The sequence below is a fragment of the Anguilla rostrata genome, chromosome 5 (genome assembly GCF_018555375.3).
Source record: "Anguilla rostrata isolate EN2019 chromosome 5, ASM1855537v3, whole genome shotgun sequence".
NCBI lineage: Eukaryota > Metazoa > Chordata > Actinopteri > Anguilliformes > Anguillidae > Anguilla > Anguilla rostrata.
Window position 1 is genome coordinate 62,184,098 of NC_057937.1, and position 13,592 is coordinate 62,197,689.

The window sequence follows — 13,592 nt, forward strand, 5'->3', positions numbered from 1 at the left end:
TACAGGTGTGTGGGACTGACCTACAGGTGTGTGGGACTGACCTACAGGTGTGTGGGACTGACTTACAGGTGCCTGAGACTGACCTACAGGTGCCCCCACGTGCACATACACCAGCCTGCCCTACCGTCCACACGTGCACATACACGCGCACTGCATGCATGAACGCACGTCCACCTGCACACACACACACACAGGCGCACAGGCGCACACACGCACACGCACACACACACACACACACACACAATCACACTCAGACACACACACTCACGCTTGCACACACTTTGTGACCCTTCTGTTTCTCAAAGCTTTGACTGCCTCCAAATGGATTAAACATGATGAATTCTCCTGGTGGGGTGGTTCTGGGGGGGGGGGTGGGGGGGCTCTGGGGTCAGGGGGTACTGCTTTTCAGACTCTCCACTTGAATAAATACAGCTGCTGCCCACTGGCAGGAGATTCTTAAATCTCAGAGATTAATTTACCTTTTTTCACCACATACAGGAGGGAGATGGATTGCATCTTTTTGCATGAGAGAAAGAGAGAGTGAGGATAAAGGGAAAGTAAGAGAGTAGAGAGACTCGAGAGAGAGAGAGGGAGACAGAGACAAAAATAGAGAAAGAGAGAAAAATAGAGAGAGAGAGAGATAGAAAGAGAAAAACAAAGACAGAAAGAGGGAGAGAGAGTAGAGTCAGGAGAGAGAGACAGTGAGACAGAAAGACAGAAAAAGAAAGAGAGAGAGAAAGGTTAAAGGGGAGCTGGGACATCGGGGTGTGCAGAGAACCACAGCAGTCAGGCAGCTGGGTTTGTGCCTCTCAGGTTAAAGTCTGGATGCCCTGGCACTGTACTGTTGATCAGGGCAACAGTACAGGGCAATTACACCCTGTCTTCCAACAAGGGCTAACGTGGCTAGCCAGCTGTGTAGATGGATTGTATGTAAAAGGATGTCAGCTGTGTGAGTCGCTGTGGCCTCCCTATCCATCAGTGGTGAAGCTGAGGATCCTATAACCACATTTCGGATTGCACCTACGGATTTCCACACCTGAGTCACACACATATTTTAAGCACCTCAACTCTCCAGATACTGGAGAAAACACACAGGCAGATCATTAACAAAATATGTTACTGGCCTCAAAGTCAAGGAATACAGGTAAATAGATGCTCCTTTTAAACTTCCAGCAACCAGCAGGAGGTTTAATAATGTCTAAAGGGTTTTAACATATTTCGCATAATTGCTTGACCAAAGTGCAATATGCTTTCAACTATATTTATAGCAAACACTGCAAGACATGTATACAGCTGGTTATAGGCAAGATGTCACGCTCAAGAGTACAACAGCAGTGTCCTCCATGGGAATAAAGCCTTCAACCTCAGAGTTACGCCATGCACTATACCATACCATACCATACCATACCATACCATACCACACTACACTACACTACACTACACTACACTACACTACACTACACTATACTACACTACACTATACAATATTATACTATACTATACTATACTACACTATACTACACTACACTACACTACACTACACTACACTATTATACTATACTTCACTGCCAACCACACCTACTTCTGTTAAATCTGTAAAACGCTCTGATTTTATTTTAATTTTACTGAGTGTGTAATCTGAAGCCGTGTTGTGTACAGGGCAGGAGCTGACACAATGAACTGTGGGATTTTTAGGCACGAGACGTGGCCCCGCACGAGTTCCTGGTCCACCCCAAAATGCAGCTGCTGCCCCATCCAAGGGCAGGGTTACCGCCAGACCACGCCCCCCCCGGTCATGTGACCACCGGGTCCCTCTAACCTTGCGATCGCCAGGACTGTCCCCTTCCAGATATCGTCTCGCTCGTTAATGTGCCAGTATGAGAATAGCGACTGTACAATGCGATAAGTTCACACAGGCTCACAGGCCGGGGATCTCCGGCGATGGTGTCCCTGTTAGAAGCAGAAAGGGCACTTATGTAGGGCTGGCTTGGCTGGACTCACACAACGGTGTTGGTTTCATATGACACGCAGTTTCCAGGAGGACAGGAGCTTTCGAGAAGCATTAAAGTGACCATAACCAAGCGCTATGCCTCAAATCTGTGCAAACTCAGGCTCCTAGAACACGATCAAAGCATCGCACAGTACTGTATCGAGCCACGGTTGCGTGGAACTCGCTTCCAGCTCAGATTGCTAAAGCACACAATAGAGCAAGCTTTAAAAAACAAGTGAAGAAACACCTAATGACCCTACGCCTGTAACCACATTTTGTACACTTTTTTAATGTATAGGAATATCAATATGTATATGTCGTAAGGTTTCACTTTGTATGTATATTCAGTGTTTATGAATTCAGTGTATATTAATATATATAAGTGTATATGAATAAGAATATGTATAGTAATTTGTTTGCGAGAAAGAATATTGTTAGTTATACTTTTTTGATTTTTATTTCATGCGGTTGTTTTGTCTGTAAGTGTCTTATCTGTTGTGATGTTTTTGTGTGGACCCCAGGAAGACTATCTGATGTTCTGCATTAGCTAATGGGGATCCTAATAAAATCCTAAATCCTGTTAGGTGTGCACATAATGGGAAAACCACTAGACACCTGAATAGGTTGGAAAGATGGGGGGGGGGGGGGTGTTATGAGTGTTATCTCTCACATGCAATCCTGGCCATAGTAGGTCATTCTCCTTTCTGTACTGGCAGCTAGACAAGACAAAAAAAAGAAAAGAAAAAGTTATATATTGTTTAGCATGATAGGTCATGGTTATCTGATGTCCCGACTGGCCAAAACAAGATGCTGCATACCATGCTACAGCCGTTGTTTGTTTGTTGTTTGGCTGTTATGTAGTTATGAATAGAGCACTCATCACACCGTTAAGACCCACCTAATAATAAACAAGCAGCATAATCATATCGTATCTAATAAGGGGGTCTAACTTTTGGGTCTGATCTATACCTCTGTGCCAGTGGCATTGCAGCATATTGCCCCTGCTGTTTTGGTGATACTCAGCATGGTTGGCCCATGGCCTGCGATGTTGAGAGAAGGGCTCATACACTGTGGGGCCTAATGGAAGCTTGGGGGGGGGGGGGGGGGGTGTCAGCCAATCTGCTGCAGTCCTATTAAAAGTCATGGCCAATATTCACAGATACACTTGAGAATTCTGCCCTTTGCCAGAGGCCTGTTCATAACCCAGGTCCGCAGTGACTTTGAGCAGAGGGAGCCAAGTCCATAGCTTTGGCAGCCACAGCGGGGTCTACTTTTAATGTGAATCCTCGCACTGTAATTGATAGCTGTCCACAGAACAGTGGGGCAGGGCTGTAAACTGGGAGAGACTCTGTCTCGGACACCGTGTCCCAGGCTGCAACGGCTTGGCAGCAAGCGCTCGCCCAGCAGAGGTGCAGAGGGTGCTCGTTAAAAGTTTCAATCGTCTTGGCATATCCCAAGAAACACCCGGTCGCCAGGCCAACACAGGGCCATATTTTTTCCACAAGGGCATTTGCGTCATATAACAGTAGCCATAAAACAGACCCAAGCAAATGAGGACAGAGGCAATGGCTTCCAATCAGTGACATCACAATAGTGTAGAATCCTTACTGAATTATCAAAAAGAATTCACAACTATTGTGATGTCACCAGCTGGAAACCATTGCCTTTGGGCTTCCATTTGAGAGCCTTTGTCTGGGACTGACTGTGACATCACAGATTCAATTTAGCCAAGGACAGAAATACACACTGTAACAAAAGATTATCTCACCTCCCAAATAAATGTATCTATAAATTGCAATAAAAATGGTGGAGGCGTAGGTTGCTCTGATGGGGGCACTAAAGTACAAATTACACAAGGGGCATGCAACGCATATTATATTTGAAATACAAACAAGCAATTATATTTTTCAAAAAAAACGATTTACCATTCTCACCAACCCTGAGCTTAATAAGGAGATCTGGACTCCCTGCAAGCTAGCCTAAGTGCTGAAATCAGTGGTCAAGGTCACTCTTTGAAAGACACGTTAATGCAGAACTAAAGTGGCAGCTGAGACACACACACACACACACACACACACGCAAGGAAACCCAACAGTAAATGCAAACACAGTGAGAATGTTCCAGGGTTAAAAACAATGGAGTGAACCAGCATCAGTGTATACCACTACTTAGCTGATTGAAGCAAGATGAATGGTGGAAACCCTCACCTCCACTTTACACAAATCACGAACAAGGCTGCACACCTGGACATTTCTGAGATGACATTTGTTCAGTGCATTTACCTTCTCATGTGACAGTCTGCATCTCCTCTACTGTTGGAGTATGGGACTTAAACCATACTTAAACACGCCTGTAGCTTCTGAAGCATTACGGACCAGGTGTAGCTCACTAAGAGCAGCCTGAACAGAATTAAAGGCTACCAGGCCTTGTTTGAGTTCAGCACTGCTACGTCTTGATAGCTTTGAAATGGGACGGCAGTTACTGGGTCCAGAACAGTGCCCAACTCCTGAAAAGAGGAAGCACACAAAGCTGATTTCCAATCAGTGGGGAGAGAGTTTGACAACAAAGACAAATGACACGTATGAGTGACAGGTCTGGCAGTCTGATCTGCAGCAAGCTGAAGGAGACATGGGCCCAAAACAGCAGAAACCACAGGTGTCCTCAGGTAAACATCTCTTAAATATTTAAACACATATCAGCAGCCAAAATGCAATTAAACTGAAAGGACCCATGTAAACAGGTGGCAGTGCAGAGACAGACCTAGCAGTGCTTGAAGCTACTTTATTTAAACCATTAAAAAGATTACTGGTGGGCATAAAAAGTTTATTTAAAAGATTTAATGTTACCCATATGTGTAATAGGCTGAAATAATGTAATATAATTTGTTGGGGGACAGAAGTGAGGATGTCAGTGAATAATAAAGATTTAATTGTTTTGCAGAATTTTTCAGGGTTTTAAAAAGTTTTTTTCTAGAAGAGGCTGTTGGTAATTCTCTTAGATTTCCGAACAAGGGAAGTGCAGTGCGTCTGTAGTGCAGGTATCTAAAAGGGGCCCAATCAGCTGGAGAATCTCACGTCTTGTGCGTCTTGCTTTGGAAAAGGCGGCGTTTCTTTGATGGAAGAGATCAGTAGAGTTCAGTCGTCTCCCTGCTTCACTCCACACGTTTTAACTGAACAGTGTTCATTTGTAACTGAAAAGAGAAAAAGCAGATTTAAAGTGTTACCAGGCAGTATCAACGCTGGGAATAAGATCAATAGAACCAGGATGACATGAATACAGATCATGGGGGAGAAAAAAAACGCTTGTTCATTTTTTAAAATAAGTTTCTTTTGAAAATGCAACAGGGCTTAGATTAGATTTACATCTCACACACAGGCAACAGGACAAAGATCGCTTACACCATTTGAGGACAGACCAACAGCCTAAATCTGATCCGATCGAGTGTAGCGCTTATTTGGGTAATCAGGGTGAGATCAGGACAGCTGTGTGAGATTCAGAGGATCACCAACACTTCTGAAAAGATGAGAAACCTTTTACATCCAGTTTAATCTCTGATTAAAAGAAGCTCGGTGTCACTAAACGTGTCCAATAAAGCTGACGGCAGCCCGACAGCCCCGCAGGACCACAGACGGAGTCCTGCGACGCCGATCAGACCCGTGAGTTATTACTCAGTTTTAGGTCAGCGCTTAATCCACTTTCTTCGAAAGAATCGCACGTTGTTATGCGGGTTCACTGCAGAATCATGTTCAGTTAGTAAAACTAACAGCTGATGTTCGCATGCAAAAAAAAAAAACTGAAAAACATATTTCTCATTTTAAAGTCGGGGGGAGTAGGCAGAATATCAAATACTGATTCTGGCCCAGGATTTGGAACATTAAAGGTGAGGCAACAAACAGGTTTATTGTATTTTTAACTATATATTATTACCAGCATGCCCTATTTCATTTTATTTGACTCTAAGGTGGGTCGGGGGGGAAGAGGAAGTGGCCTGGGCAGGTGACTGAGGGCCTGGAATCTGCTCGATGGGGGCAGGCAGAGGTGCCCCAACCTGTGTCAGGACCCCACCTGGGGCTCCTGCTCCAGAACTCCCCAACCTGTGTCAGGACCCCACCTGGGACTCCTGCTCCAGAACTCCCCAACCTGTGTCAGGACCCCACCTGGGACTCCTGCTGCAGAACTCCCCAACCTGTGTCAGGACCCCACCTGGGACTCCTGCTCCAGGAATCTGGCACGCTGTGCAGCTGGGCCGTTTCACCAGGGAACTCTTCACTCACCTGCAGAAGCCAGGTAGCGCTGAGCTCACAGGAGCCGGACTCGTCCCGGTGCCTGATGGGACATCACACAGAAAACGGCGGCAGGATTAATATGATTCTCAGCACTGCAGCAGAAGCCATGTTTCAGTGTGCAGCGGCAGCGTACGTCGGTACGACCCTGCAGACGAAGCGGAGAGCAAACACAGCGCAGTGCGATGGAGAGCCAGCAGACGGCTCCTTTAACGATCACCATACATTACAGGCATTTGGCATACACCACAGAACAGCGGACATGCTTGTGTTAGCACGACGCTATCCCACTGTCAGTGCTGCATCACAGACCAGCGGACATGCTTGTGTTAGCACGGTGCAATCCCACTGTCAGTGCTGCATCACAGACCAGCGGACATGCTTGTGTTAGCATGGAGCCGTATCCACGCAGTGCTGCATCACAGACCGCGGACATGCTGTGTAGCACAGAGCGACCCGTCAGTGCGTGACATCACAGACAGCGGGCAGGCTTGTGTTAGAGCGCTAGACCACTGTCAGTGTGCATCCAGCAGCGGACATGCTTGGTAGCACGCGCATCCACGTACAGTGGATCAAGACACGGACATGCTGTGTTAGCCACGACGCATCCTTTACTGTCAGTGCTGCATCACAGACCAGCGGACATGCTTGTGTTAGCACGACGCTATCCCACCGTCAGTGCTGCATCACAGACCAGTGGACATGCTTGTGTTAGCACGCCGCTATACCACTGTCAGTCCTGCATCACAGACCAGCGGACATGCTTGAGTTAGCACGCCGCTATACCACTGTCAGTGCTGCATCACAGACCGGCGGACATGCTTGTGTTAGCACGCCGCTATCCTGTCAGTGCTGCATCACAGACCAGCGGACATGCTTGTGTTAGCACGGCGCTATCCCACCGTCAGTGCTGCATCACAGACCGGCGGACATGCTTGTGTTAGCACGGCGCTATCCCACCGTCAGTGCTGCATCACAGACCAGCGGACATGCTTGTGTTAGCACGGCGCTATCCCACCGTCAGTGCTGCATCACAGACCGGCGGACATGCTTGTGTTAGCACGGCGCTATCCCACTGTCAGTGCTGCATCACAGACCAGCGGACATGCTTGTGTTAGCACGCCGCTATACCACTGTCAGTGCTGCATCACAGACCAGCGGACATGCTTGTGTTAGCACAGCGCTATCCCACTGTCAGTGCTGCATCACAGACCAGCGGACATGCTTGTGTTAGCACGCCGCTATCCCACTGTCAGTGCTGCATCACAGACCAGCGGACATGCTTGTGTTAGCATGGCGCTATCCCACCGTCAGTGCTGCATCACAGACCAGCGGACATGCTTGAGTTAGCACGCCGCTATCCCACTGTCAGTGCTGCATCACAGACCAGCGGACATGCTTGTGTTAGCACGGTGCTATCCCACTGTCAGTGCTGCATCACAGACCGGCGGACATGCTTGTGGTAGCACGCCGCTATCCCACTGTCAGTGCTGCATCACAGACCGGCGGACATGCTTGTGGTAGCACGCCGCTATCCCACTGTCAGTGCTGCATCACAGACCGGCGGACATGCTTGTGGTAGCACGCCGCTATCCTGTCAGTGCAGAACACGGAGCGCGTGTTTGAACAGCAGCTGAGGCACACAGAGACCCTGCACGTCCACGGGACCCCCCCCCCCCCAGCTCTCTCTACTGTCACAGCTTCATAACTCAGCAGCTAATAAAACGGCTCAAAACCTTACATGACCCTGTAATCCAACAGTTCCAGTGCCCCTCCGTGTTCAGGCATCATGTGTCAGGCTGACTGTCTGCCCTACACCAAGTCTGATCCACCCAACAGGTTTGCATTCTTCTGCAGTCGATCAAGTCATCATCGTTAAGTGTGTACTGATCGACACAGCTATTACATAGCATGACATAGCAACGCTGAGAACAGGCCATGCAGCCCAACAGTGCCCGACAACGAGCACTGACTAAATTAGTGCTCTGATTACCTGCAGGCTACACAGTATCTAACAGCATATCAGGCCTGGTTTTGAAAATCCCCAGAGTTTCTACCTCCACTACGTGACCTGGCAGGCTATCCCACACACTGATGCTGCGTATGTATGTATGTATGTATGTATGTATTGGGGCGACATAGCTCAGGAGGTAAGACCGATTGTCTGGCAGTCGGAGAGTTGCCAGTTCAAACCCTGGCCTGGGCGTGTCAAAGTGTCGTTGACAAGACACCTAATCCCTAACTGCTCTGGCGAATGAGAGGCATCAATTGTAAAGCGCTTTGGATAAAAGTGCTATATAAATGCAGTCCATTTACCATTTAACAATCCTCCACATTGAGCAGATCGTGTGTTCACACACCTGTGAGCTGGTCTTCACAGCACCGTTGGGACAGTCAGAACTGAACGGGTGGGTGCGGGTACACACCCTAACGACGGGACTCTCCTCAAACACCGTAACAGCAGTGTGACACCACCTTGCATGGTTTCCCCTCACCCTCCCTAAAACCAACGCCATCGGTCGCGGTGTCATTCTGATGTCATGATGACCACCTCAGCACCACTCCATCACAGCATCGGGGGGAGGAAGCTGGGGATGCGGTACAGGCGAAAAAAACAGGGAGGTGAGATATGCACGATCGTCGTCCCGTTACTGAAGTTTACAAAGGAAGCCTGCAAAGTACGGACGGAATGTTCTTGCAAATGCTGCTTGTGTATCAATTACAGAAGGGCAGTGAATGTACTCTGGGATTACTGATACCCTTGGGCTGTAATTCCAACAGTTTCCCCTCATTGTCTCCTTGTACTGTACAGTAGTGCAATAATAAAGCCATTTCCTTCATTTAACCCCAGGCATATTTCACAACGGGAGATAAAGGAGTTAGCCGGCTAACTTTTGGAAGTATTTTCAGTTGGACGAAATCTGATTGGACGAAGGCCAGAGTTATTTCAGAACACTCACGAAAGTTAGCCAGCTAAATCCTTAATCCCGCTTTGTGAAATACCCCTAAGGTAGTCTCAACGGGGTTGAAGAATTTAATTTAGACAAAGACTGCCAGCTCATTTCCAGAAGTGAAAATGGACCGCACCTTACGTCAAAGCAAAACAACAGATAAGCACACTTATATGTGAGTTTCCCAGAACTTTAAATGTGTGTATTCATTACATCCATGAATCAGAATAGTTACATTTTCCAAAGAACATGAACAGTTATTCGCAGGTGCTTCTTTATATTAAGTACGTCTGACGTTTCTAAATTTGTTTCTATCACAACATACATTTGCAAATAACCCACCATCAAATAAAATAAGCATCAGTATGTAAAGAATTTAGAATATTTTGTTTTATAATAGTTTTTAGTTTATTCTAAAAATAAAACAGTAATTCATCATGTTCACAAAGTTTCGGAAAATTATGTTTTTTTTCAAAAAGAGTACTGATAACACACACACATTTTCATCTGCTGTAGCCGTATTATGTTGTTTAATTGAGCAAGCGGCAATCCACAGATTTACAAACACACGTTTTTTGTATTTAGCATCACACAGTAAGTGGATACACTCCAAATTCTAAATTCCGGAAATCGCCGGAATTCTAATCGTCTCACACATCACAATAAGGACTTGCTTTTTGTTTTGGTAGGAAGAAGTTTGTAAATACAAACCGGCGACCAAAGACATCTTGCTGCGGCGTAGATGTCATAAGCTTCACAGTGTCTTACAGCAGCACAGTCGTCATCGCCTTGACTGAGAGGTGTATTAATAGTTCTGCTCTTACATGTTCAAATGTCAGTAATCGGGCGCGTGCTTTTGAACGCTTTTGAAACGGGCTTTATTACTGCCGACGCCGGTCACTTTTTTGTCAGTGTGGCGCGGAAAATTATCGAGGCGGCCACTCCGGAATGACCTACGCAGGAAAAACCCTGCAAATATAGAAATATGCAGCTGCATAAATCATGCAGAACACCCACATAAAACATGCATAAGCACAACATAATTTCTAAACAGATCATTTATAAAACGGTGCTAATTTCCCCTATACATTTCTATAATTCATTTATTTTTTATATTTGAACCTTTTAGTTTGCTTATGAATAATTTGTTTTTTTTTGAGCTGCAATATACATAAGTGCCATAGACAGGTCAGGAGTACTGCGCCCTGACACGGTCTAAATTTCCCCATTATATCAGACTTCCCTGATCACCGACTTAACCTTAAAATAGGAAACTAACCGCGATTTCAAACTACTGCCTGATAACTTCGTATCCCGGGAGGAACAGAGAGCTGTTGCAGTTCCGTTAGCGGCCACTAGAGAGCCACATTCCCACAGAAGCACTAACCGCGGCCGCCAGCCAGGCTAATCCCCCGCCACTCAGCTGTGAAGTCGCTATCCTCAGATCGAGGGCGGGATTTTGGGTCAGTTCTTCCCCGCTCTAAAGCCCGGCTCTAAGCGGTCTGGATAATAAAGTGTGACGGTCTCTTCTCCCTCACCGGCCAGCAGTAATCTGCACTCAATGACACAGCCTCCGTGAAAAGATAGAATTTTTAAAAATGTATTTTATTTATTTTATTTTTTTGGGTGGGGGGGTGGGGGGGGTGGGTTTGGACAGCCCCCCAGAAATGAGAATCAAAGTTTTCTCCATGTGGGTGAGAGGGGGAAAAACATAATAAAAAATTGCAGCAAAACCTTAAATGACTCGGCCAATGTGGAGGGCACTTATCTCCCTCTCGGAAACAGAGCAATGTGAATGACATCACCCGCAGCGCGCCACCCTGACGGCGCTGACGCTAGCGGTAGCCGCTAACGGTAGCAGGCGTGCGCGTCGCGTCGGGTCCCCGTGCTCCAACCCCTCGTGAAGCAGAAAGCGCTGGACGTGAATCGCTTTTCACTGTCGGCCGCCAGGGGAAAGAGTGCGTGCTGCTCGACTCCCCGAAACGATATGCAAATTCAGCATCTTTAGCATGCTAACGTTTCGGGCACTTATTTACTCGCTAACTGTTAAATCGTGAAGGCGACTCACACAGGGCGCGGTACAGTGACACAGTACCCTTGGCCCCCGCTGGACTCAGATAAACCCTGCCCCTGGCGGAGGGGCGCGTGGATGATGTCATGGCGTCCGGTCGGGGGCCAGCCCCGGAGCAGCGTGTGTGTGTGTGTGCGTGTGTGTGTGTGCGTGTGTGTGTACGTGTGTGTGTGGTGCGTGCGTGGTGGTGGTGGTGTGTGGGGTGGCGTGTGAGAGGGAGCAGGTACGGAATGTGAACGGTGGGGCATGCGTACCCTTTTCAGCGAGAGCCCAGCGGGGAATGTGTCACCCGCGACAGGCCGCTATTCTTAGCTGCAGCGATATGGGGGGGGGGGGGGGGCATGTGATGTCCCGCGGCCCTGGAGGGACGGCATCCCGTTCGCCCGCCGGTCCGGCCCTCGCTGGGGAGAGAGGCGAGGCCACGTCCGCTGACCGTCTGTCCATGACGCCGCACTTCACACGCACACACACACACACGCGCACACACACACACGCGCACACACACACACACCACACACACACACGCGCACACACACACACACAAAAACACGCGCTACACCACACACCCACGCACATACACACCACAACATGCTCACTCCATGCACGCACACGCTTATCATCATTCGCAATGGACAGTACGACACAGTCAGACACACACACACACACACACACAGCAGCTGTGCTTTCAGCCCATTCCTGTACAAATTCAATCCTCACAGGTTTCTTTCCATTGGGGTTTTTAACATCATAATTTAAAATAAAAATGTATGAGGATCTGATACATTACTGAACCACACACATATTAAATAATCCATAATTAGGGGAGGATTTCTGCACACTGTTGATTCAGCGCTCTCAGACACGTGTACGCGGGACTGTACGTATTTAACATTCCCCTGCCGTGGCCCTGTTATTATTTGCACGAGTGAACAGGAAGAGGCTCAGCAGCGGCAGATATTATTATGAATATTCATCGAACGGTGAGCCTGCTCCTTGTCTGGATCAGATGCTCATCCCTGCTGACACGTGTTGAGCCACTCCTACCGGCAGTCATTCAGCACGCCGGCACCTCACGGGGCCCCGCTGCCTGCTGAATATTCATGAGCACAGCGACGCGCCCGGGTTCTCTGCCAGAAACCCATCTTTCGGGGGGTGGGGGAGCAGCAGCGCTCGTTCCAGTTTCCAAAAAAAAAAAAAGTTACTTTCCTGTGATTTCGCTGTGGAAGACTTGAAAAGCGGCTTGGGATTGGCCCAGCCTCTGTGACCTCACAAAGGGCAGAAAGGACGGACCAGCCACTGTGACATCACAAAGGGCAGAAAGGACAGGCCCAGCCTCTGTGACATCACAAAGGGCAGAAAGGACAGGCCCAGCCTCTGTGACATCACAAAGGGCAGAAAGGACAGGCCCAGCCTCTGTGACCTCACAAAGGTCCAGAAAGGACAGGCCCAGCCTCTGTGACATCACAAAGGGCAGAAAGGACAGGCCCAGCCTCTGTGACATCACAAAGGGCAGAAAGGACAGCCAGCCTCTGTGACTCAAAGTCAAAGACAGGCCTCTCCGGAAGGCGGAGTTCTGAGGGACGTATGGCGGTGCTGGTGAGCTTAACCGCGGTTCTCTGCCGGGCCAAGCAAGTGCACGAGGGCATGTGAGTGCACGTGAAGAGCCGCGTCTGAGTCTGGAGTTTCGACTTCCTCCCGGGATGTGGCCTCAAACGCACTTCAAACAGGGGGGGGGGGCGTGGCGAGGCAGCACCGATCTGCTCTGGAGCGGGGTACGGAGATTATAGCACTGCCATCATTGCCATCCACTGCCAAAAGCATCTCAGAATTACGGTTCTGTATTATTTCTTATTTTTATCTGACTTGTAGAAACATAATGCTCAAGAGTGCAGCGACACCGCTAATGCAGTGTAAGACCATTAGCATCAGCTGAACCCGGTCATGCTAACAGGGCTGGCCACAGTCGCGTATCAGCCTGGATTTCCCACATTTCAGCCGAAAGTGGCTAGTGCCATGCCGGTCCCCCTGTATCCCGTACCTCCCCACAGCCGGTGAACTGCACCTGCTGTGCATTCATTACCGCCACACGTTAAAAATGAAGCAAAGGCTGCTGGGAAGCCAACCCGCTAAACAGCACTCCTGCGAATAAACTTCTGAATTTGCGCTGCCATATGGTCACCGTGTGGCACAAATGAGATCAATTTATTAAATAATAACCCCCCCCCCCACCCCACCCCCTCACACAAATGTGCTCTGCTCTGTATCTTCTACATATGAGGCAGGCAATGCAGGCAACC

The 13,592-nt window shown here is 48.3% G+C and overlaps 1 long non-coding RNA gene across 2 annotated transcripts; it reads right to left on the reverse strand.

Moving 5' to 3' along the window:
• Positions 1-4,799: 4,799 nt before the first annotated feature.
• Positions 4,800-10,123, reverse strand: LOC135255874 (uncharacterized). Of its 2 annotated transcripts, none has more exons than XR_010330304.1 (4): positions 9,936-10,123; positions 8,634-8,861; positions 6,194-6,316; positions 4,800-5,180 (listed from the first exon to the last, which is right to left on the reverse strand). It is a non-coding gene; the product is annotated as an uncharacterized LOC135255874 (long non-coding RNA). The 2 variants fall into 2 exon arrangements; XR_010330303.1 differs by having other exon boundaries at positions 6,265-6,316; positions 9,936-10,121.
• Between the last annotated feature and the right edge of the window lie 3,469 nt (positions 10,124-13,592).